The 25,009-nt window shown below is 47.7% G+C and overlaps 2 long non-coding RNA genes across 2 annotated transcripts in view; one reads left to right on the forward strand and one right to left on the reverse strand.

The window, feature by feature from the left end:
- Positions 1-180: 180 nt before the first annotated feature.
- LOC103347935 (uncharacterized) lies at positions 181-23,427 on the reverse strand. The gene is made up of 3 exons (XR_007919003.2): positions 23,303-23,427; positions 1,729-1,777; positions 181-836 (listed from the first exon to the last, which is right to left on the reverse strand). It is a non-coding gene; the product is annotated as an uncharacterized lncRNA (long non-coding RNA).
- Positions 23,299-25,009, forward strand: part of LOC103347934 (uncharacterized) — a 64,062-nt gene continuing 62,351 nt past the window's right edge. Inside the window, exon 1 of the long non-coding RNA XR_011389867.1 lies at positions 23,299-23,470. This is a non-coding gene — a long non-coding RNA (uncharacterized lncRNA). The remainder of the gene's footprint in view (positions 23,471-25,009) is intronic.

Consider the following 25,009-nt stretch of genomic DNA (forward strand, 5'->3'; position numbering starts at 1 on the left):
AATGAACCAGTGTTGGAGGGGAGAGGGTCTTCCCTCCCTCTGCCCTCCCCCTTCAAACTTGGGGTTTGTGCAGAGTAAGTGGCTTTGCTCTTAAAGACCGTGGGATCCACACCATCTCCACTGACCAACCAGATCAAGACAGACTTCTACATTTATTTTTAATATTGTAAATATGTTTATTGATATGAATTAACAACCTCAGCAAGTATGTGGTATACATCTTGGGAAATGCACCCTTGTCAAAGCCAGATTGTTTACAGGAATCCCAGTGTTTCCAGCAGTGCACTGGGGCATACATCAGCAGCTAGCTGCACGTGATGGTGAAAGTTCTGTGCTCTTCAACCCTTCCCTTCTGTGCACGGGCTCTCCACAAGAGTCTGGGGGGAAGAAGCTGTCCGTATTAGTCTTATTACTGTAAATGGGGCCAGGCTACATCCGTCATCTTTCCCATAACCGTCAATTGTAAACATACTTTAAAAGAGAAAAACAACAACGGGATTTAATGTTACCACTGGGAAAATGCTTAGCCCTGCACTTGCTGGTGAATTGGCAGGCTCTCTCCTGTCCTTTGGGAGGGAAGTTAAGTGCTCCGTGTGTTTTGCTTTTTCCATTGAACTTCTAAATTTCTCAGGGGTCTTCTTTTGTCTCTTTTGTTTCATGAGCGAAGTCCTTTGTTAACGTGTCAAGGATGGATAAAAGTACAGTGGTTGCGAAAGGACAGGGGAGTGGAGTGCAAGCTTGGCAAACTGAGTCTCGATCTTTTTTGTAGTCGTTGCCAATCTTCCTACAGCCTGCTTTCTGCCTTATCGTTTCTTCTGCTGCAGCCCAGTTTTGCTCTGGAATAAGGAGATGAGAAGATAAGGGAGTGATGGAAAAACCAGGAATCAGACAAAAAAAAAAAAAAAAAAAAAAAAGAAGGAGAGAGGCACAAAAGAGGCATGAAAGGAGAGAGCTTCACTTTGGTTTTTACACCATCATCAAATACCATGGCGGGCTCCCTCCCAGAAAGCCCAGGTTTAAACACCTCTTCCCCGTGTGAACGAACCCCTGGCCACACACACATCCATCACCTCACCCATGCACCCCAGCAGACACCAGATTGTCTGCATTCACTTCCTAAAACCCACCCAGTGCGTGACGTAAAACACAAGAAGTCACAGTGAAACCCAACCCTAAACTCAAACCAACTGCTGGCGGTTATTAAATTCATTTTCATCCATGCAAGCAATGCTCCCAGAAAGTCTATTAAAAAAAAAAAAAAAAAAGAGGGACAAAAACCAAAGGTGGCATGGGAAGAGAGATCAGAAAGAAAAGCCCCAGAAACCAGAGCAGAAATTAATTCAATTACCTCTTCTCCCCTGCCATAAATTCCACAGAGGAAATCGAATCTTTCTGTGCATGTGTATAAAAACCAATCAGTCTAGTGAGCTCGCCAAAACCCATTATGTCTCAAACTGGGTATCCTAATTGAATGAATCTGAGTGTAGCAGGCGACCAGGCGTCCGTGGAACCAGGTTTTTCCAAGGGCGCTTGCCACGGAGCCAGAGAGGATAAACACTGGTTGGAAGCACACACATGCTCATCAGCTTGCTTGCGGAGAAGGGGACCCGCTCTGAGCCCGGGGGAGAGTCGTGGAGCCCTGCACTGGCAGATGCATCCTAACATTTTGCGTCAGATTGTAATGGAATATTTCTCGTAAACAGCCAAGTGTCTCTCCCAGCCACTCACCTGACATGTTTTTTGTTGTTTAGCTTCAGATCTGACAGATGATGATAACCTGGAAAAGAGAAAGGTTACACATGCTGAGGGCTGTGGGGCTGGCCAGTGTAAAGAGCTCAAGAATGAGGACAGGGCTGTGATTTGTAGGGCCGGGAAGGAGCCGTTATGCAACCCGAAGCAGAGCAGGGCGGCTGGGAGAGGCGGCTGCCGAGCGTGAGCGGGAGGGGAGCACGGCTCAGGCACCAGTACGCGGGGCGGCTTTCGGCTGCGGAATGTGCCACTTGCTTTGCATTTCATTTTGTTCGTTGCGAGTGCCCCCCCCCCGCCCCATCCCCCTTTCCCCTCTCCCACTCCCTCCCTAGCGCCCTCCTCTCTGATTTATAGCACCTGTTAAAAACACATAATGGATGCAATTAGCTGTGGCACTAGAGGAAAAAGGTAGGAGTTGACTTTATTCCAATGAAAGATAAATGTGTTTGTTTTCATTAACTTAGTTCATTAATTTGAGTTTCTGGGACCAATTTTAAAAAATGATTGCTGCTTTCTTTGCCACATGGGAATCAGCCGAATAGGTGTTGGTTCTCAGAGTTTAGTGGGTGTCACGTTCCCAGTGGGGCGGGAACTTGTGTTTCAAATGCAGGGTTTTCTGTAGATGACGGGTAAGCAAAGGATGGCAGTTTCATTAACGCTGGATAGCAGTTTCTGATGCAGGAACGATGCTTTGAGAATAGGACTTGTTTGGAGGTAGTAGTAGGTACTCAAGTGTAACGTCTTTACAGATGAACATCCTTCTGTCTTTACTGGCCTGCTCCCAGCACCAGCGCATATCTGCACATAGAAGGGACTCAAGAAAATACTCCGCAAAAGAAAGAATTGGTGAAAATAAGCTGTGGGATAAGACGACTTCTTAAGTCCCCACTAACCCCTGTAATCTATTTTTTTTTTTTTTAATTCTCAGCTCTGGGAAAAAAATGTAATTGCACAAACTCAGATGCATTTGTCACTTGGACCCTTGACATTCGAACATGTGTATGTTTCTTCTCCCAGTCTTGTCACTTGATCTGACAGCTTTCAGCTCACTGCAGCTGATACTAGTTGCAGCTGATACTAGTTGTCCTTGCCTGAGGCAACCCAGCCATCAGCATGGACTGGAATTGGGTAGGGTGGTCCCCACCTTGTAGCAAACAAAGTAGTCGGAGTAGACGTTTTGAGGCTCCAGCAAAATCACACAGACAGCACCAGAAACACGATCGCTGGGCATTTTAGTCCACAGATGTGTAACTCTTTCCTGAATCCTTGAGGCAGATCCCCTGGCCATCACAGTATGCTAACAAGGACAGCCGACAGCCGGCCACTTAATCTCTTGCTGTGTGCCGTGCACTTCACACACATTTCTCATTTAATCCTGGCAGCAACACCATTAACCCCATTTAACAGACCTGGAGTTAATGGCCACGGTTCCTCAACTAGCACACTGGGGAACTAGGACTGAAGCCTGTTCCTGACTCCAGAGGCATTGCTTTTACTCAGTACAATTATAAATGTGGTGTAGTGGGGGACATGGGGGGGAACAATGAAATTGCCCAAATGTTTTAATTCTCCAACAATGACAGTGTTAGACAACAATAAATTATAACAAATAACACTAGTCAAAGAAGAATATGAACCTGCCACTCAGACAGCTTCATTTCTTCACCCCTAACAAAGAATCCCTTCAGATACACTCAGTTCATACTCATCAGTTTTAATTGTGGTATCTGGAGCTCATCAGGTTACATCTAGGTGACTTGTCATAATGAGATTGGATGCATCCCCAGCACCTACACATAGATATTACAACTAAATACTTGTTGAATGAATGAGTAAACGAATGCTAGCATGCTCATTACAGACAATTCAGAGGCAAGGTCATTACCAGTATGGTCATCCAGGAATCAGTGGTACAGGACAGTCCTGTCACTCCCTGTGGACTTTGGGAAGGACTACACTTTAGGAGGAGAGTTGACACAAACCGGATATTCAGCATCCTTGCTCACTGTTGGGATCATCTTAAATGCATTTTTTAGGTAACAGCTTTATTGTTATGACTTCCCTTAAATGCAAACATTTTCAAGAAACTTTTAATTTTAGATTAATTCTGGACAGAAAATTTGCAAAGATGATACATAGTTCCTGTATCCCTTTATCCTTCAATTTCCCTATTTAAACAATTTATTTGTTTGTTTTTATTTATTTGAAAGGCAGAGACACAGAAAGAGAGATGGACTGAGAGCTCTTCTATCTACTGGTTCACTATCAAAATGTCTGCAATATCTGGGGCTGTGCTGGGCTGAAGCCGGGAGCTCAGAACCCAATCCAGGCCTCCCATGTGGGTGGCAGAGACCCAAGGACTTGGGCCATCATCTGCTGCCTCTCAGGAGCATCAGCAGGGAGCTGGATCAGAAGCAGAGAAGGGACTCAATCCCAAGCATCTGACATGGGGTGCATGCTTTGCAAGCAGCGGCTTGATGTGCTGGACTGCAACAGCTGCCCCTGGAAACGGGACTTTATAATTAAGAAATAAATACTCACAAGCAAAGTGTACATCCTAAAACATAATTCTTATGAGAGGAGATAGGCAATAAGAGAAAGTGCCTAGGACACGGCAACTTTGGTGATAACAGCAGCAGCACTTCTTTGCACTCAGAATACAGTAGGCAGTGTATTAGTAGTCACTGACAGAGGTTATCTCATTCAGTCCTCACAGGCGCTTCAGCAGAAAAAGGCATGTAAAGAAATCCATAGTGCAAGTAAAGAAACTTAGGCACAGAGAATTTAAGTAACCTGTTCAAGATTGTCCACATGTAACGGGCAGAGCTGTTACCTGAACTGAAGTGTTTCCCCAAACACATTTATGGAAGAACAGAAAAAGAGGGAGGGAGGGAGGGAGGGAAAAAAGATATGAGAACAAATGGTCCCCTTCTTAAGAATACTTTGATCTGGGCTGGCGCTATGCCATAGTGAGCTAAGCTGCTGCCTACAGTGCCAGCATCCCTATGGGCGCCGGTTCTAGTCTCGGCTGCTCCACTTCCAGTCTGCTCTCTGCTATGGCATGGGAAAGCAATAGAAGATGGCCAAATGCTTGGGCCCCTGTACCCACGTGGGAGACCCAAAAGAAGCTCCTGGCTCCTGGCTTTGGATCGGCCAGCTCTGGCCATTGTGGCCATTTGAGGAATTAACCAGAGGATGGAAGACCTTTCTCTCTGTCTCTTCCTTTCTCTGTCTGTAACTCTACCTTGCAAATAAATAAATAAAATCTTTCAAAAAATAACTTGATGAATGAAATGGATGTCTGAGATACCTGTTTTTAAGATTTATTTTATTTGAAAGGCAGAGTTAGAGGGGAGGGGGAAAGAGATGGAGAGAGAAAGAGATCTTCCATGCGCTGGTTGACTTCCCAAATGGCCACAGCTGCTGGGGCTGGGGCTGGGCCAGGCTGAAGCCAGGAGCCAGGAGCTTCTTCTGGGTCTCCCATGTGGGTTTAGGGGCTCAAGTACTTGGGCCATCTTCTGCTGCTTTCCCAGGCACATTAGCAGAGAACTGGATTGGAAATGGAGCAGCTGGAACTCGACGTGGCATCCACCTTGGGTGCAGGCACTACCGGCAGTCGCTTAACCCTCTTTGCCACAGCAACAGCCCCTGAGATACCTGTTTTTGTCCCGGCATCTGTGTCACCTGGGAACTGGTAAGAAGTGCATCTAGGCCCCACCTCAGACCTACTGAGTCAGAATCTGTGTTCTGAAAGCATTCTAAGTTACTTGTTTGCATGCTATATTTGAGAAGCCTAGTAATCAAAGATAGTTACTATAGGATCTGTTTTTAAAAGATTGATGTGACACCCCTATCCCATCTCAGAGAGCCTGGGATTGAGTTCCCACTCTCTTCCAGTTGAACTTGGGAGGCAGCAGATAATGGCTCAAATGCTTGCGCCCCTGCCACTTATGTGGGAGACCCAGATCAAGTTCAGCTTGGCCCAGCCCTGGCTGTTGCAGCCATTTGGGAAGTAAAACAGTGGATGGAAGATCTCTCTCTCTGCCCTCCCCCTGCCTTTCAAAGAAATAAAAGCAAATAACCCATTTGAAAAATATGTGTGTCTAAGGATCTTCACATGTTTGTGAAAAATGTAATTATCTTTTATTTCCATTTTCCAAGAATCTGTCAAAGTGTGTGTGTGTGTGTGTGTCCATCTAGGCTGCCACCACCTTGCTCAGAAATGGCGGCCTAGCTACAGAAATCAGAGGTTCTCAAAGAACAGGTGATGGATGTTTCAGGGGTTGTGAAAACATCTTAATGGATTGCATGGAGGTTAACATAAAAAAAGTAGAATAGAAAATTTCAGAATGCATCTCATCCAGGAAGGGGCAGCATTATTCCATGAGGCTTCTCCTTCAAGTACATGTGTGTGTGTGTGCTGGTCTCAAGGTGCAATGGCCATTTCCTGCGCGTTTCACCTGACCTGATGGCCTTCAACCCTGCCCTGAGGCAGCCCTGAGATTCCAGCTTCCCTTTAGAGGTGTGGTGGACCTGCTTCCTATTTCTGATAAATTAGGAACTCCAAAATCAGAGCTGGATTGGTGGGGGGTGTTTGGCTGTCTCTGGAATGACCCATGCCAGTCTCTTTCCTTTCCAGGGGCAGAAAGACAGGCCGAGGGAGAGGAGGGGCTTGCCCAAGGTCACACAGCGACACTGGCACTTTGGAAAGAGGAGTGTGACAACGTCCTTTTTGTCTCAATCATGAAAGTCCTGGGGTCCGGGGGGATGTGGTCTGGAGGCCAGGCAGCCTGGGGGAACATGACTCTGGAATGTGTTGGGGAAACAAGATGCCTTCTCTTCCAGGCCCGACAAGCCAACAGGCCTACGTGTGGCAAGAAAGGGCCCTGGTTATCGGCCACCCGCCTCTGTTTCGTTTGGTCTGTCAACTCCAGCAGCAAAGTGCCCCAAAGGTGTGAGGCTTGATAAAGGTGGGACAGTAAGAGGGTGGAGGTGGCAGGACCTCAGGGAAGCGAGCCTGAGAGAAGTCCCAGGACCTCTGCTCCCACGTCTCCTCCCACGAGGCTGGGAAAGCCAGCTAGATCCTCCTGTTTCCCTGCAGCTGCAGCCGGGACCCCCAGCTTCTCCAGGCGCCTGGGTCTTCTCCATCTCCAGATGAGAGAGGATAAACCCCTGGAACTCGGAGGCTGAATCAGAGGATTTTAGTCTATTGAAAAGAAAGCCTACTTTTTTTTAATAAGTTTTTTAGCTTTAAAATTTAATGATCTTATTAAATTATTTATTAATTATTAAATTAATAATTTTTAACTTGGTGCCCCATTCTCTTCATATATAAACATAGCATCTATGTTTATATACATACTATTTTTCTTGGAAACAGAGATATTAATAACACAAAGTAAGGGATTCATGATAATAATCATAGCGTGGGACAAGGAAGGTATATTGCCATGTTCATGGTATGTCAGTGAGGCACTATTTATAACTATACCTAGTGGTATGATATCCACACAGTTTTCATACTCTCTCTATATATTAAATAACAGAAAAACAATAAGAGAAAACAAATGATATTTGTCTTTCTGGGTGTGGCTTATTTCACTTAGCATAATGATCTCTAGTTCTATTCATTTTGTTGCAAATGTCAGGATTTCATTTTTTTATGGCTCAGTAATTTCCATAGTGTGTATATAGCACATTTCCTTATCCAATCATTAGTGGATGGATTTCTAGGTTGATTCCATATTTTTGCTGTTGTAAATGGAGCTGCTACAAACATGAAATGCAGGTAACTCTTTCAAATGCGGATTTCACTTCCTTTAGATATATTCCCAGGAGTGGGACAGCTGTATGGTAGATCTACCTTTAGTTTTCTGTTTAATCTCCATTCCATTTTCCATAACAATTGTACTAATTTGCATTTCCTCCAACAGTGTATTAGGGTACCTTTTTCTCTACAACCTCACCAGCATTTGTTATTTTTTGTTTTGAATGATAGTCCTTCTAACTAGGGTGAGATGAAACCTCATTGGGGTTTAATTTGCATTTCTCTGATGGCTAGTGATCCTGAGCATTTTTCATGTTGGCCATTTGAATTTCATCTCTTGAAAAATGTTCACATCCTTTGCTCATTTCTTAACTGGACTGTTTGTTTTGTTGTTGAGTTTCTGGCACTCCTTGCATGTTCTAGATATTAATTCTTTATCAGTTGCATAGTTTGCAAGTATTTTTTACCACTTTGTGGGTTGCCTCTATAAAAGTATAGTTAATTGTTTCCTTTGTTGTGCAGAAGCTTCATAGCTTGATGTAATCTCATTTGTGTATTATTGCTTTTTTGCCTATGCTTTTGGCATTGGCCTAGGCAAACGTCTTGTAGTCTTTTCCCTATGCTTTCTTCTAGTAGTTTGTTGGTTTAAGGTCTTAAGTTTAGATCCTTCATCCATTCTGAGTTGATTTTTTTTAAGGTGTAAGTTAGGAATGAAGTTTATCATTAAAAAAAAGAGAGATTTATTTATTTATTTATTTATTTATTTGAAAGTCAGAGTTACAGAGTGAGAGGGAGATATGGAGAGAGATCTTCTACCTTCTGGTTCACTTCTAAAATGGCTGTACTGGTCAGAGCTGGGCCGATCTGAAGCCAGGAGCCAGGAGGTTCTACCAGGTTTCCCATGTGGGTGCAGGGGCCCAGGGACTTGGACTGTCTTCCACTGTCTTTCCAGGCATTTAGCCAGAAGCTGGATCAGAAATGGAGTACCAGGACTCAAACCAATTCCCATATAGGATGCTGGCACTGAAGATGGCAGCTTAACCTGCTGTGCCACAATACTGGCCCCAAATCTACCATTTTTTAAAAAAGATTCATTTATTTATCTGAGAGGCAGAGTTACAGAGAGAGAGATAGAGAGAGACAGAGAGGTCTACCATCTGCTGTTTCACTCCCCAAATGGTGGCACCAGTGGGAGCTGGGCTGATCTGAAGCTAGGAGCCAGGAGCCAGGGGCCAGGAACTTCTTCCGGGTCTCCCACTTGGGGAACTTGAACTGACACTCATATGGATGGGGCACCACAGGCGGATGCTTAACCTACTACACCACAGTGCTGGCCCCAAGTCTACCATTTTTTAAAGTTTGCTTATTTGAAAGGCAGAACAAGAAAGGGCTGGGCCTGGCTGAAGCCAGGAGCCCAGAACTCCATCTGGTTTTCCCACATGGATGGCAAGAGCCCAAGCACTTGGGTCATCATCCACTGCTTTCCCAGGTGCATTAGCAGGGTGCTGAAATGGAAGCAGAGCAGCCAAGATATGGAATGCCTGAGGTGCAAGTGGCAGCTTAACCAGCTGCACCATAACACCAGCAACTAGTCCCGAGAGTTTTATGTTAATGTTAGTTAAAGGGTGAAAACTTATTTCTCATTGTGATATTTTGAGGTTAGGAGTTTGAGAGGTGATTGGATTGGATTGGATTGGATTGTTGGGGTGGAGCCCATGATTAAATCCTGGTTGCCTCATAAGAGGTCACACTCCCATGTGATGGCCTGTGCCATCTTGGGACTTTGCTATCAAGAATGCCATCACCAGAGGTTGAACCAGTAGGACCACTTGATCTTGGACTGTGAACCTCCAGAACTGTGGGCCAAAATAAAACTCTTTCCTTCACAAGCAGCCTATATTGGGTATTGCATTACAGTAATGAAAAGCTGAGTGACACCTGTATCTTATTCTAGAATGTGGCATATATTATATCTTGGCCTCTCAGCTGACATTCCATTGTATAGTCCTGTTACACTTATAATAATAGCCACCATAAATTTGATGCTTCCACAGACAGGCTTGAGACTAATCAATTGTAGTGAATATTTGCTATTTTTATTATTATTATGTATTTGAAAGTCAGAGTTACACAGAAAGAGGAGAGGCTGAGAGAGAGAAAAAGAGAGGGAGAGAGAGAGACAAAGAGAGAGAGGTCTTCCGTCCACTGGTTCACTCCCCAATCGGTCACAACAGCCGGAGCTGCGCCAATCCGAAACCAGGAGCCAGGAGCTTCTTCCGGGTCTCTACATGGGTGCTGGGGCCCAAAGATTTGGGCCATCCTTTACTGATTTCCCAGGCCATAGCAGAGATCTGGATCGGAAGAGGAGCAGCCAGGACTTGAACTGGCGCCCATATGGGATCCCAGGCCATGACGTCAACCCACAGCGCCACAGTGCTGGCCCCTATTGTTGTTGTTGTTGTTTTTCAGTCTCTGTATCCATTCCTCCTGCAAACAGCACCCTGATTTCTTTTTAGTTAATTAGAAACCACACCTTTCACCAGCTTCATCCCCTGCTTCCCTGCTCTCTATTCTCCTGATGGCACTTTCTGAACCAATAAATGGTCCAAAAATGCTTGCCCCAAGCTCTGCTTCCAGGGAAGCTGACATAACCCAGGTGGTAACATGACCCAAGGAGTCCAGTCTTGCAGGACGCTGAATCCAGGAGGGGAGCAAAATGTGGCTGGACCCTTACTGTCCAGGCCATGGCTCCTCCACAGGGCTGTCCGCACTCCTGCTCTCCTGAGTCCTGGAGCACCCTCATTATTCGGTTTTCCTTGAGATTCTCTGAGTATTCCACATGCTCTTCTCCAGCAATACCTCTTTGGCTCACATTTTAGCCAGATTCAGTTTCTAATGCCAGTCACTAAAGAACTCTACAAATACATTGCGTTTAAATGCAACATCTCAATCTTCCGGTTGTCCTCAGGAGTAGGTGTTACTCTCACTTTCGTCTCCCAGAAGTGGAAGCTGAGGCTCAGAGAAGTATAGTCACTTGGCCTAGGCAACACAGCTAGTAAACAGTATTCCTAGGAATTGGGCTTTGAGCTCTGGTCCATCTAATGCCAAAACCATGCTCTTAAGTACTCTGCTATGTTTTCTCCATGTGGGAAGGCCAAGCAGCTATGGGTGACAGCTCTCCATTACCCTTTGATGTTAACTTAATTTGCAAATGAGTGGATCACCATGGTCCCTGATGAAATGGAGCCTGGCAGCCTAAGGACTTGGACTTTGCACTTTGGTTGGAATCCTGGTCCTAACACTTGGTGCCATTTGAATAAATTACCCAAGCTCTCAGCCTCAGTTTTTTCATTGATCCATGCAAACAGTGATGCCCAGATGGGATTGTTTGGGTGGTGCTGGGGGAGGTTAATGGAATCCTGCTTAGCTCAGTGTGCATCAAGAAGTAAGCACCCAATAGGCTATAGCTGTCATTCATTATTGTTGTGTTGTCATTTCCCATCACACAGAGGCGACTCAGAATATTTTAGCCAGTGAAAGGGCCAGAGGAGGAACACAGCAAGGACTGCTCAGGGTTCTGTAGGGGCCTTCTGTCCTTATCCAAGATGGACTCACGTGGGATTCTTCCCAAGGCCCTGCTGCCTTAGGCCTGCAGAGGCTAGGGAGGACCACAATGGCCTGTTGTGGGCCAAGTGGAGCGTGTCGAGCTGGAAGGCAGTGCCCAGTCTAAAGGGGGCATGAACACTCAGCCCAGCCAGATGTGGCTATTTGGGAATTTGGACTCCGAGTAACCAAATCCTGTGAGTTTTCTTGAAATGCCAGGAATCTAGGTCGTTATATCAAATCTCCCAATTGTTAAATGTTTTAACTTGAAACACATTTTTAATGCTGATTGGGCCAAACTAAACCCATCTGTGGCTAGATGTGGCCTCAGTTTGCAGCTCTGGGTTGGAGGCTTCAGAGGATGTGGTGGTTGTGGGAAAGCAAAGGCTGCTCTTCCCGCAAGGTGGCAGAGTCCCCTCCAGGGCCTAAAGATGGGGCTGGTTCTTGAGGTTCCGTCTGCCTTTGACTGCTTTCGGTTTCAGATGCTCATTTAGGAGCAGGGTGTGAATAAGAGTTGAGCCTAGGGCTGACAAGAGGATTGAAGGACACTAAGACCCACAATCTGCTCATGAAGGAGGTAAGGTTTCATGGGTTGAGATGTCATGTCACTAGCAGTGCAAGGAGAAGAAGGAAGGCAGGAGGTGTGTGTACGTGTGTGTGTGTGTGTGTGTAGAAGGGGGATGAGTATGGAATATTCCAGATCAAAGTTCCAAAATGGAACCTTGAAGTTATCAGCAGCTTTTACTTTGACTCATTTCCATGTGTAGAGGGAAGAAAGAAAATAAGATATTTATTGAGCAAATTTAAGAAGTAATGAGCAAGAGTTCACCTTTTCTCCTAGGGATGTCCATGACATATTGTAAAGTGAGAAAACAAGCTGCAAAGTAGTGAACAAGGGGATTTTGTTTCAGAAAACATAGCAACACCAACCCAAATCCCCCAAGTGTCTGGACACCACGTGTCCATCTCTGCATGCCCACAAGAGAGAGATGCTGTGGAATGAGGCACCCTGGTTCCGTCTGGGGAAGCAGTGGAGAGCTCCCTTCGATACTCGCACATTTGTGTTCTGTTGCTGCGCTGTTTCAGTCACCCTGCGGTATTGTTGCATCTGAAAGCCCTGCGGCTAACACATCAGGGTGTATTATATGAGCATCAACCAACAAGGCCATTCAAGCCATGGAGCCATGTCCTTTTCCCTCATCATTATTTTTGCCAGATACTGTTATACCTTATAGAAAGATTGACAAATGCAAATGAGTAAAAAAGACAAGAAGGAAAAAACTGGAATCAGCAGAGTTAGGCCTCCCCTGGACATCTTGGCTCCTTTCCTCTGACTTTGGCCTCCTAGGAGGAGCTGACTCTTGCTGTGGACCAGACCTGTACTGAGCGTGCGGAAGCTGCAGGGCCAATTCGCACCCATGGTGCAGGTCCTGCCAAGTCAAAGGATGGGGCAGCAGAGACCTGGGGTCAGGAAAGCTGGGCCGGGCCTGGGAATATGCATTTGCCAAGTTCCCTGGGAAATTCTGATGCAGGTGCTCTTTAGATCACAGTGAGATGGCCTACTGCCCACAGAGGAGGTGGAGGGACTTGCCTGGGGCACCCAGCTGGCCTGGCAGAGGCTCACCTTCAGACCACCCTGCCCACCCCTCACTGAGCGCTCTCCTGCTGTATTCCTGCCACTCCCCACATGCCGACGGAGGTTATTGTTTTCTTATGCCTCCAATTAAACAAAAAATCCTGTCAACGGGCGACAGGCCTAATGCACAGAGGCATTAACCAGACTCGCAACCCGAGCCGCGCCTGCTCCCGCGGGGAAAGCACATCCCCTGTGCAGGTCGCTGCTGCAGCGGTGGTGGCAGCTCCCTCCTGATGAAGGGCCCCACCAGGCACCATCGCCCGCCTGCGGGGCACCGGCATCCCTGCTCAGGCCTCTTGGGGACAGGATCTGGTCAGCCAGCCACCATGGCAACCCTGCAGCAGCCACGAAGCCCACTCAGGTAGCCTTTTCTAGACACAGGGAAGAACAGAGCTAGGGAAACTGAGGCTCAGAAAGGCGGAGGGCTACTCTCATGTTACCCACCAGCTTCCTTTTAGTATCCGGTGTCTGGGGGAAGCAGATCAATGGCAACCCCAGAGGAAGGCCCCACAGGCTTGGGGCTACAGGGCAGGGTCCATTGCCGACATCAGGGCTGGAGATCCACCAGCATTCCTGCTGCTGCTCCCTGGGGCAGAGCTTCTGTTCCTGTTGCCCACCTCCCAGAGCTCTGGGACTGGGACCCTGAGCCACGAAGCAGTGACATGCATCTCAGGCCTGGGAAACCATCGGGGCAAATTGCAGCTCCTTCATTCTGCAGAGGGCATGAGGTGCCAGTCCAAGGTCAGAAAGACTCAAATGCTCTTCCTCTGAGACCCTGACAAACACTCTCACTGGGACTCAAACTCCAGCTGTGGGAGTCCCTCCCCAGCACTGCCCAGCCAGTCCTAGGGGCAAAGCCTGAATCTGGGCCTCAGTCTCCATGCCCAGCCTTCACGGCAACAGTAACGACTGTTCCACAGGTGAGCAGAAGCAGGGCTGTGGGACCCACTCACGGAGTGACAGCCCCTGGTGGGGCGGATCATCATGAGAACAGGTTCTGGAGAACTTCCACTAAGTACTGGGTGCCTGACATTTGTGGGCAGGGCAGGCTTGTTCAGGGAGTGCCCTTAGAACAAAGCAAGGCATGAGGTATACAGATTCAGGTGCAACCTGCGCAGGTCTGTTCTAGCACTCTGGCTAAGGACCTGGCCTCCTGTCTACACCTTGCCCTCAGCTCATGTACAGCTCCTCTCCACACACATACCTGCACTCTGTTTTCCTGGATCCTCCAGCACACCACACTCATTCCTGCCTCGTAAACTTTGCACTTGCTGTTCCGTCTGCCTGGAGTGCTTAGCACAGCTCCAATCTGGCTGTTTCTCGTCCTTTCCATATCAACTAAACTATTACCTACTAAGAAAGGACTTCCCAGCCCACCCTATCTAATCTGCACCATGTTAATTCTAATTGCAGGTGACCATGGTCATTTTTACCTATCATTGGCCTCTGTCTATCCCTGCTTTCTAGACTATAAGCTCCATGAAAGTATATCTTTCAAAAACACTGTTTTAAAGAATTGGATTTTTTTAAAAGATTTATTTATTTACTTGAAGGAGTTAAACAAAGAGAGGGCCAGAAAGAAATATCTATCTTCTATCCACTGGTTCACTCCCCAGATGGCTGAAGCTGGGAGCTTCATCCAGGTCTCCCATGTGGGTGGCAGTGGCCCAAACACTTGGGCCATCTGCTGCTACTTTTCCCAGGCCATTAGCAGGGAGCTGGATCAGAAGTGGAGCAGCTGGGACTCAAACTGGCACCCAGGTGTGTGGGTGTCACAGGTGGCAGCTTTACCTGCTATGCCAATGCCAGCTCCTAAAAACGTTTCAAAAATAAATTTATTTGAGAGATGGAGTAGGGAGGGGAGTGAGTTCCTATCTACTGGTTCTTTCCCCCAAATACCCACGATGACCAGGGCTGGACCAGGGGCCAAAGCTGTTATTTGAGAACTCAGTTCAAATCTCCCAGGCTAGTGGCAGGGACCCACCTGTTTGAGCCATCAGCTGCTGCCTCCCATAGTCTGCACTGGCAGGAAGCTAGAATCAGGAACTAGAGCCAAGAATTGAACCTAGGCACTCTGATATGGAGTGTGGGCATAGTAATCACTATGTCCAGTGCCTGCCCCAAGAGCAAACATCTTGTGCAGCCTTCATCCCTAGTGTCAAAAATAGTATCTTCATATAGTAGTGCTCAATAGATATTTATTAATTGAATGAATGCATGAAAGCATTTCAGAAAGCCCTCTGACAACAGTGGGATGTGAGTGAAGGCTGGCTGTTTATGTGCAGGTGCAGCTACAGTGGTGTGCCTTGGTCATTAAGAGAAATGAAGAATCTCTGCTTCACTGCTTGCTTTAGTGTGACCTAGGGGAGGCTGCTACACGTCGCTGAGCCTCACTTTCTCTGTGTGTAAAATGAGGACCATGGACCACATAAGGCAGTTGTGATTACAGGAGATGCGATGGTGAAGAATTCAGCCAGGGCCTGGCAAATAGACAGTGCTCTACTGTCATTAACAGTTCCCTACGGGAAGACTGACTATAACACGTGGTCTGCAGATCTGTAAGCACCTCTGACTCTGATAGATCAGCTCTCAGTGTGTCCTGATGTGCCCAGAGCCCTGAGGCTGTGGGTAGCCACAGTGCTTCCCACAAGTTGCTGGCAGTGACAAGGGGCAGACAGACCACACCTGGGAACCAGCAGATAGATATTCTCTCCCTCTCTCCCTCCCTCTCTCTCTCTCTCTCTCTCTCCCTCTCTCCCTCCTTCCCTGCCTCCCTCCTATGCTCTCTGTGTGTCACTCTCCCTTTCAGAAAAAAAAAAAAAAGCCATTTGGGAGCATCCTGTATCAGAGTGTCTGGTTCGAGTCCCAGCTACTCTACTTCCAGTCCAACTTCCTGTTAATGCACACCTTGGGAGGCAGCAGATGATGGCTCAAGTATTTGAATCCCTGCCACCCATGTTAAAAACCTGAATTGATTTCTGAGTTCCTGGCTTCAGCCTGGATCCGCCCTGGCTATTGTGGGCTGGAGATCTCTCTGTGTCCAACTCTCTGTCATTCAAATAAAATGAAGAAAAAAAAGATAGCTGCATAATGAGTTCAACTATGACAGGTCAAGCATAATTCTAGGATTTGTGGAAACAATGGGTATAGTCTAGAGTGGGAGGGAGCCAATAAGCACAAACAGATAACATGACAGTGGTGACAGGTAGAATAGAGAATAATAAAGCAGGGTGAGAGGAAGTGTGAAAGGCAGAGGGGTTGCAGTTTCAAATATAGTGACCCGGGACAGCTTCTTTAACACAATCATTTTCCTTCTATTTTCATTTTTTTTAGAAAACCTTTATCGTTATATAATTTGCATACTGTACAACTGTACAATTCCATGGCGTTTGTGTGTTCACAAGATTGTGTAATCATCACCACAACCTAATTCCAGAACATTTTCATCATCCCCAAAAGAAACCTTGTACTCACAGCAGGTCACCCATATGGTTCCCTGGCCCCTGGCAATCACTGACTTACTGTCTCTGTGTTGCCCTGTTCCAGACAGTTCCATACAAGTGGCATAATGCACTGTGTGGCTTTTGGTGAATGGCCTCTCTCACTGAGCATCAGGGTTTTAAGATTCTTAACAGGGTAGCTTTCGAGTTGATACCCAGAGGAGGTGAGCAAGCTGATCGTGCAGATGCTGGGGTGACACTCAGGGCATAGAGGCCACGGTTGGTGAACCCCACATTGCTGGGCCACAGGAAGTAGAGCACTGCTCCCCCAAAGCTGCCTCAGGGCCCTCATGGGGAAGGCAGCTGGCCTGGCAGACAGTGAGGAAGGGCAGGTGAGGCAGCTGGGGTTGGGGAACCTAGAAAGCCTGTTGTGTAGCTTGAGTAAGTGGGTTGGAGAGATGGCCTGTGACACCTCAGGAGACTGAGGGCTGTGCCAGGCCCTCGGGCATCTGCATAGGCCCTTGGATGGGATTTTTGCATAGCCAGACAGTGAAGCCTGGACGATATGTCCAGTGCTCGCAGGCAATTCTGGATGTTTCTAAGCTCAGTGAGGAATGGGACCCGGGAAGGAGAAGAGATGCCTGAGTCACCAGTGCCTCCTGCTCTTGGCAGTGTGGGGGCATGGAACGCCGAGGTGTCAGGAGCCTGGGTGGGAACTTTTCCTTCTGTAGTTCACAGATTCCCCAGATGAGGACACTGCAGGCACCATCTAGAGCACCGCCCAACTCCAACACTCCAGGACCCAGAGCCACTGGCAGAGAAGACAGGTGCCTCAGGGACACCAGACTTAAGTCAGGGCAGAACATGGGACTTGAAATTTGGTCTAACAACAGCATACAGTTTTTCTTTATAAAATTTTTTTTCACTTTGTAAATAAATGCAAAAACATTATCACCCCTTTATCAGTCTCCTGTTGCCATAATAATGCTAAGGAGCAAGCCCTGCAGGGGGGCAGGTACAGTATTAAAGATACTGTCTCTCATATCAGATGCTTGGGTTCAAGTCCTGGCTCTGCTTCCCACTCCAGCTTCTTGCTCATGAGCACCCTCAGAGGCAGCAAATGATGGTTCAAGCAGTTGGTCCCTGCCCTACACGTGGGACACTGGAACTGATTTCCTAGGTCCCAGCTTCTACAAGCCTCGGCTGTTGCAGGCATTTGGAGAGTGAACGAGTAGATACAAGATCATCCTCTATCTCCCTGACTCTCTCCTTTTCAAAGAAAAATGAAACAAAAAGGCACCAGACTGGATGACATATGAGGAAGGCAGCTGAGTTTGGCTGAAGTTGCCAGGGCTTTGTCCCAAGGTGGTCCTCTTCTTCTATAGCCAGTGTGCTACCCTGGGATAAGTCCTTCCCTTGCTGAGGGCAGTTAGTTCAAGGGCAAGCCCAACCCTGCAAGCACATGACAGCATGTTCGCCAGCACCCATGGGCTAAAGCAAATCACATGGCCAACCCCAGAGTCAAGAGGTGGAGAAACAGACTCCGCCCCTGCTGGGAGGAACTGCCCAATCCCCTGTATGGTCAAGGAAGGGTGAAAACTTGGCTCCATTTTTGCAGTCAGACAAGCAGCAGCCTCCAGAGGTGACTGATGAGAGTTATATGTGTTTGCTTATTTATATTTCTTCATGAATGGTAGACTTGTTGCGGTTATTGATCTCTATTAATGCTCATTTCCCCCTCTTACTGGTAACCAGTGGTTGCATGGTTGATCGTGACCCAAGTAGTCAGAGTTTCCTTGGTCTTTACTATTCATTCTGAGATGTTCTAGGTACAGTCCCTGCTCCAGACCTGCAATCAGGCTTCTCTTTTTCATCATCTTAGCCCTTTTAATTTTTTTTTTTAAATTTTTGACAGGTAGAGTGGATAGTGAGAGAGAGACAGAGAGAAAGGTCTTCCTTTTGCCATTGGTTCAACCTCCAATGGCCGCCGTGGCCGGCGCACTGCGGCCGGCACACCGCGCTGATCCGAAGCCAGGAGCCAGGTGCTTCTCCTGGTCTCCCGTGGGGTGCAGGGCCCAAGGACTCGGGCCATCCTCCACTGCACTCCCTGGCCACAGCAGAGAGCTGGCCTGGAAGAGGGGCAACCGGGACAGTATCCGGCACCCCGACCAGGACTAGAACCCTGTGTGTGGGGAGCAATTCGGACTATACTGTTACTGGAATTAAGACTTATTCTATGCATCTGCTCTCCCACAATATGGCGCTGGGAGAGAAGAAAACAGCTTTTACACAGCTGCCTCCAGTTCAACCAATAAACTGTAGGACTTGCTCCTGATTGGAGAGCAGCGTACTCGGCGTGTGGGCAGCCGAGTTGGGATTGGCGGAGGAGGACTATAAAGGAGGAGAGAGACGGCATGCACCAGGAACATCTAAGGGGAACATCTAAGGGGAACACCTGTGCAGCCCCCGAGAGAGCCGGCCGGCGGTGTGCCGCTCCCCTGCGGAAGTGGGGAAAGCAGCCAGGGGGAACTGCCCTTCCACGGAGGTGGAAGGGATAGTAGCCAACCCAGGAAGAACCAGCAGCAAACCCGGGGAGGGCCGAGCAGACAGAAGAACAGCGCAGGGTCCTGTGTCGTTCCTCCACGAAGAGGGGGAGCGACACCTGTGTGCCGGCGCTGCAAGGCGGAGGATTAGCCTAGTGAGCCGCGGCGCCGGCCGCCCTTTTAATTTTTAAAATGTACTCATTTTTATTATTTTTTACTAACATCTAAAAATGTATGGGGTATATGTAATGTTTCAATACAGGTATGCATTATGTAATGTTCCAATCAGAATAAACATTTCTGTCTCCTTGAACATTTAAAATGGTTCTGTGGTAGAAACATTCAAATCCTTTCTCCCAAGTGTTTTCTTTTTTACATTATCAGTGTCTATAGTTAGCGTACTGTGCAACAGAAAACCAGAACTTCTCCCTTTGACCTAACTCTAGTGTAGAACCCATAGATCAACCCCCTCTTCCTCATCCCTCCCGCACCCCTGCTCTCCCCAGCCTCTGTTAACTAGTGTTCTGTCTCAACTTCCGTGCATCAACTTTTTTAGATTACACATGAGAATGAGATTATGCAGTCTTTGTGTTTCTGTGTGTCAACCTATTTAAAAAAAAAAAAGATTTAGTTTTATTTATTTTTAAAGGCAGAGTGACAGAGTACAGAGGGAAAGGCATGGACATACACACCACACACACACACACACACACATACACACACATAGAATACAGAGAGAGAAAAATACCTTCACAGCCCCAAAGGCTTCAACAGCCAGGAAGCCAGGAGTTTGGAACTCAGTCTGGGTCTCCCATGTGGGTGCAGTGGCCCAGGCACTCAAGCTATCTTCTGCTGCTCTCTCATGTGCATTAGCAGGGAGCAGGGTTGGAAGCAGAGCAGCCAGGGCTCAACCTAGCACTCTGATACACGATGCTGGTGTTACAAGTGGCAGCTTAACCCATTGCACTACGATGCTGATTACCAGCCTTTTTGTTTTAAAGTATACATGTGTAAGGTTAAAAAGCAACTTCTACAGTATAAAATGCAGACTACACCCCCTTCTCCCAACCCCCAGGTCTTCAGTCCCAGCCCTAGGCAGCTGCTGTGATCACTGTGTCATGAATCTTTCTGGATATATTCCATGCCTAATTAAATGCATATGATATGCATTTTCTTAAAGGCAAAAATAAGTTTATTTTTATTTCATAGTGTGCAGTACTTTCATTTTGCAGTATGTGATAATAATTACAGTTCACACACAGCGCTTACCAGGCACTGGGAGAGCTGCTGCTTGAATGAGTCTGTATGCATCTGAAGGTCAGGCTGCAGCCCTCGTCAAGGACACCGACACACCTGCTCCTTGTATTGTGCTGGACCAGATCCGGGTTCTCAAAGAGGGGTAAGCTCAATAACTTTAAAATATAGATTTATTTTTATTGATTTGAAAGAGTGACAGGGAAAAGTAGAGCCAGAGAGAGAGCGAGAGAGAGGTCTTCCATTCTGCTGGTTCATTCCTCAAATGACTGCAACAGTCAGAGCTGAGCTGATCCAAAGCCAGGGGCCAGGAGCTTCTTCTGGGTCTCCCATGTGTGTACAGGGGCCCAAGTACTTGAGCCATCCTCTACTGCTTTCCCAGGCCATAGCAGAGAGCTGGGCTGAAAGAGGAGCAGCTGGGACTTGAACATGCGCTCATATGGGATGTCGGCACTGCAGGCTGGGGTTTTAACTCACTGTGCCCCAGTGCCAGCCCCAGTTCAATGACTTTTACTTGATATAAAGTGAACATCTGCTGCTGAATCACTTGGAGCATATTTTATTATATGAGAAGAAAAAACAACACAAAAATAACAAGTCTGGTATTCCATGATTCCCAAGTTGGGTCTATTACTGAAACTGAGCATATTTGGGGCTGCTCAGATATAGAAAGTAACTGAGAAATTTCTCTTTCTCTCTCTCTCTTTTTAATTAAAAAAATTTATTTGTGGGGTGGGTATTGTGATGTAGCAGATTAAGTCACTGCTTGAGATGCCAGATTGGAATACCAGTCTGAGTCCTGACTACTCCCCTTCTGTTCCAGCACCCTGCTAACACACCTGAGAGGTAGCAGATGATGGCCCAGGTACTTGGGTCCCTACTTCCCATGTGGGAGACCAGGATGGAGTTCCTGGCTTATGGCTATTGCCTGGCCCTACTCTGGCTGTTGCAGCCATTTGGGGAGAGAACCAGTGAATGGAAGATCTCTTTCTCTTGCTACTCCTCTCTCTGTCTTTCTTTCTCTGTAACTCTGCCTTTCAAATAAATGAATAAATCTTTTTTTTTTTTAAGAAAATTATTTAAGCAGAAAGAGCCAGAGAGCTCCCATGCATAGGTATACTCCCTAAATGCCTGAAGTGGCTCAGTCTAAGCTCGATCAAGACTGAAAGCCAGGGACTCAACCCAAGACTCCAATATGGGTGGCAGGAACCCAATTACTTGAGCTATTGCCATTGTTTCCCAGGAACTATGTAGGCAGGAAGCTGGAGTCAGGAGCCCAAGCAGGGAATTGAACTCAGGTATCCCTTTATGAACTACAAGTTCATAACTGCTAAGCTAAACATCTACTCACCTGTTTCTTTTTCTTGTTCTTTTTAAAAATTATTTTTATTTATTTGAAAGAATTACAAAGAGAAAGAAAGGGAGAGACAGAGAGAAATCTTCCATCCACTGATTGACTCTCCAAATGGCCACAACGGTCAGAGCTGGGCCAGTCCGAGCCCAGGAGCCTTAGCTTCCTCTTGGTCTCCTTCTTGGGTGCAAGGGCCAAAGGACTTGGCCCTGTCTTCTGCTGCTTTCCCAGGCACATTAGCAGGGAGCCAGATCAGAAGTGGAGTAGCCGGGACTTTAACTGGCCCATATGGGATGCTGGCCCTGCAGGTATGGCTTAACCGGCTAAGCCACTGCAACGTAGGCCTCTAAAATATATTTTATCCTTAACTGATACATAGTAATTATACATATTTATAAGGTAAGAGTTGACACTGTAATACATATACACAATTTCTAACAATCAGATCAGGGTAACTGGCGTATCACCTCAGACCCCTTTCTTTGCATTGGGAGGGAACTCTCATTTCTAATCCTATTTCCGTTGCTGTCTCTCCAAGTAGCTCTGGGCCATGCCTTCTATCTCCCTATGTCTCAACTTCCTCCGGCACTTGGGGGAGGGGGTGGTCAGAATTCTGAAACTTTGATTAGAATCAAGACATCCCAGAGGGTCTGAGCATCATGGATTTCTAGGCTCCATCTATGCTAAACCTTTGCTTGTGCAGATGGAGACATAGAGGCCCCAGATGGGTAGGGATCTGCCTTAGTCACACGATGGGTCACACAGTACAGCCATCTTTATGCCAGACCAAACTGTGTCAGAATGTGGGTATTCCCTGTGGGGAAAGAAGACAGCGTCAATGTTCTGAGCCATTTGAAAAAGGGGAGAATGGCTTTCTGCTCAACTCAATCAGAATTCAGGGGTTAGGGCAGCCTCCAGGAGGCAAATCAACTTTTGAAAGAATACGACAGGAAACATAAGTCTCTAACAGTAGCATCTCTTTCACCCCTAGCTGCCAGTCTACCCACCCTGGAGCACTGCTAGTTTCCAGAGTATCTTTCCCGCATGCAGAAGTAGAGGGTGTGTGTGTGCCCTTAAGAATTATGTGCCTAGGGCCGGTGCCGCGGCTCACTAGGCTAATCCTCCGCCTAGCGGCGCCGGCACACCGGGTTCTAGTCCCGGTTGGGGCGCCGGATTCTGTCCCGGTTGCCCCTCTTCCAGGCCAGCTCTCTGCTGTGGCCCAGGAGTGCAGTGGAGGATGGCCCAAGTGCTTGGGCCCTGCACCCCATGGGAGATCAGGAGAAGCACCTGGCTCCTGGCTCCTGCCATCGGATCAGCGCGGTGCGCCGGCCGCGGCGGCCATTGGAGGGTGAACCAACGGCAAGGGAAGACCTTTCTCTCTGTCTCTCTCTCTCACTGTCCACTCTGCCTGTCAAAAAAAAAAAAAAAAAAAAAAAAAGAATCATGTGCCTGGAGTTTCCACGTGGGATGATGAAAAGATCTGGAGAATATAGTAGTGTGGACTGGGCAGCACTGTGAATGTACGTGAATGCTGCTGAAGCCTACACTTTCTTCTTCTTCTTTTTATTTGACAGGTAGAGATATAGACAGTGAGAGAGAGAGAGAAAAATGTCTTCCTTCTGTTGGTTCACTCCTCAAATGGCTGCTACGCCGGCGCTGTGCCGATCCAAAGCCAGGAGCCAGGTGCTTCTCCTGGTCTCCCATGCGGGTGCAGGACCCAAGCACTTGGGCCATCCTCCACTGCACTCCCTGGCCACAGCAGAGAGCTGGCCTGGAAGAGGAGCAACCGGGACTAGAACCTGGGATGCTGGCACCGCAGGCAGAGGATTAACCAAGTGAGCCACAGCGCTGACCCACACTTAAAAAATGGTTACAACGGTACTGCTTGTGTTCTGTGCAGTTTACGCTAATACAAAAATCATGTATCTGCCGTCCACACTCACTCTGGTTTCCACTAACCGTGTCTACAGCATTCCATCAGCCCAGGGAGGTTTGTTCTTGCCCTCTTGGGTAAGCCGTGTTTCCCAGAATGCTCTTCACAGCAGAGCTTCCGGTTGGAGTGGGTGGAAGAGGAAGCTGAGGAGGTGGAAGGCGGAAGCGTCAGCGGCCAGCCGCTCTTCTCTTGAGGTCAGTCGCCACTCTGGGAGTGCAGAGGTGCTGGAGGCTCCAGCTGCTGCTCTCCTTCCAACTTTATCTTTCTGGCTTTGCGGTCGGGCTGACTGGGCGTCAGAGGCGTGGCGGCGTGGAGGCACCGCTGCCCGTAGGCCTCCCGGTGCCGCCCAGTCTTCAGGCCGACTGGGCCCCTCTTCGCCTCTCGTCCAGACCTAAGTTCCCATTTCCCCAGTTGTACAGGGGTGTGGCCCCTATAGCCTCACCCTCTCTCCTGAAATCAGTTTCTGTTTCCCAAAGGAACTAACGATCTGTCTTGTCCGTTTCTTTTGAAAGAGACTCCTCCTAAATTTTTTTTTAAGATTATTTATTTGAAAGGCGGAGAGAAAAAGAGAGAGAGAGAGAGAGAGAGAAGAATCTTCATCTGCTGGTTAACTCCCTAAAAAGCTGCAATAGCCAGAGTTGGGTCAGGCAGGAGCCGGGTGTTAGGAACTCCATCCAGGTCTCCCATGTGGGTGGTAAGGGCCTAGGGACTTGGGCCGTCATTTACTGCCTTCTCAGGCACAGTTGCAGGGAGCTGGATCAGTACTGGAGGTGGGACTTAAACCCAGGCGCTTCCGTGGGATGCAGGCATCTCAAGCAGAAGCTTACCACCTGTGCCACAGCACCCACCTCCGCCTCATCCTTTCATAAAAACTGTGGCAAAACGTATATAACATAACTATTTATCATCTCCACCATTTTATCATCTTCACCATTAAGTGTGCAATGTAGTGGAAGTAAGTAGACTCATGTGGTGCAACCAGTCTCCAGAACTCTTTTCATCTTGCAAAACTGAAATGCCACCCATTAGGCAGTCATTCCCCACTCTCCGTCCCCACCATTCTGCCTTCTGTTCCCGTGAGTCTGAAGACTCCCAGCTCCCTGTGTAAGTGGAATCACAGTGTTCACCTTTCTGTCATGACTTCTTCCACTTAGGGTAGTCATTGAGGTTCACCTATATGGCAGGACCGCTTCTTTGAAAGCTGCTAGGATTCTATTGTATGCATGTTCTACACTTGTCCGTTTGTTCATCAGTGAGCCCTTGGGTTGCTGCCACCTCGTATTGACTGTGTACAGTGCTGCTGCAGGACTTGAGTGAATGCTCAGTGTAGTGGTCCGCTGGGGTACAGTGTCATGGTTGGAGCACAGGCTTTGGAGCCTCATGGTGGAATCCTGCTACCACCCTGAGGACACACTGGGGACCTTGGGCACCCGTTAAGTGTTCGGCAAAGAAGGGCTCTCATCTCCACTACCGTATTCTCTGGAAGAGATTCTCCTCTAAAAACCATGGCCACGGGTAGGCATTGTGGTACAGTGGGTTAACCACAGCAAGAAATGCCTACATCCCATACTGGAGTACCGGTTTGAGTCCCAGTTGCTCTACTTCCTGTCCAACTTCCTGCTAATAAGCCTGGGAAGGCAGCAGGTGATAGCTCTGTTTCTTGGGCCCCTGCCACCCACACAGAAGATCTAGATGGAGTTGCTGGCTCCTAGCTTAGGCCTGGCCCAGACCTG

The sequence above is a fragment of the Oryctolagus cuniculus genome, chromosome 6 (genome assembly GCF_964237555.1).
Source record: "Oryctolagus cuniculus chromosome 6, mOryCun1.1, whole genome shotgun sequence".
Taxonomy (NCBI): domain Eukaryota; kingdom Metazoa; phylum Chordata; class Mammalia; order Lagomorpha; family Leporidae; genus Oryctolagus; species Oryctolagus cuniculus.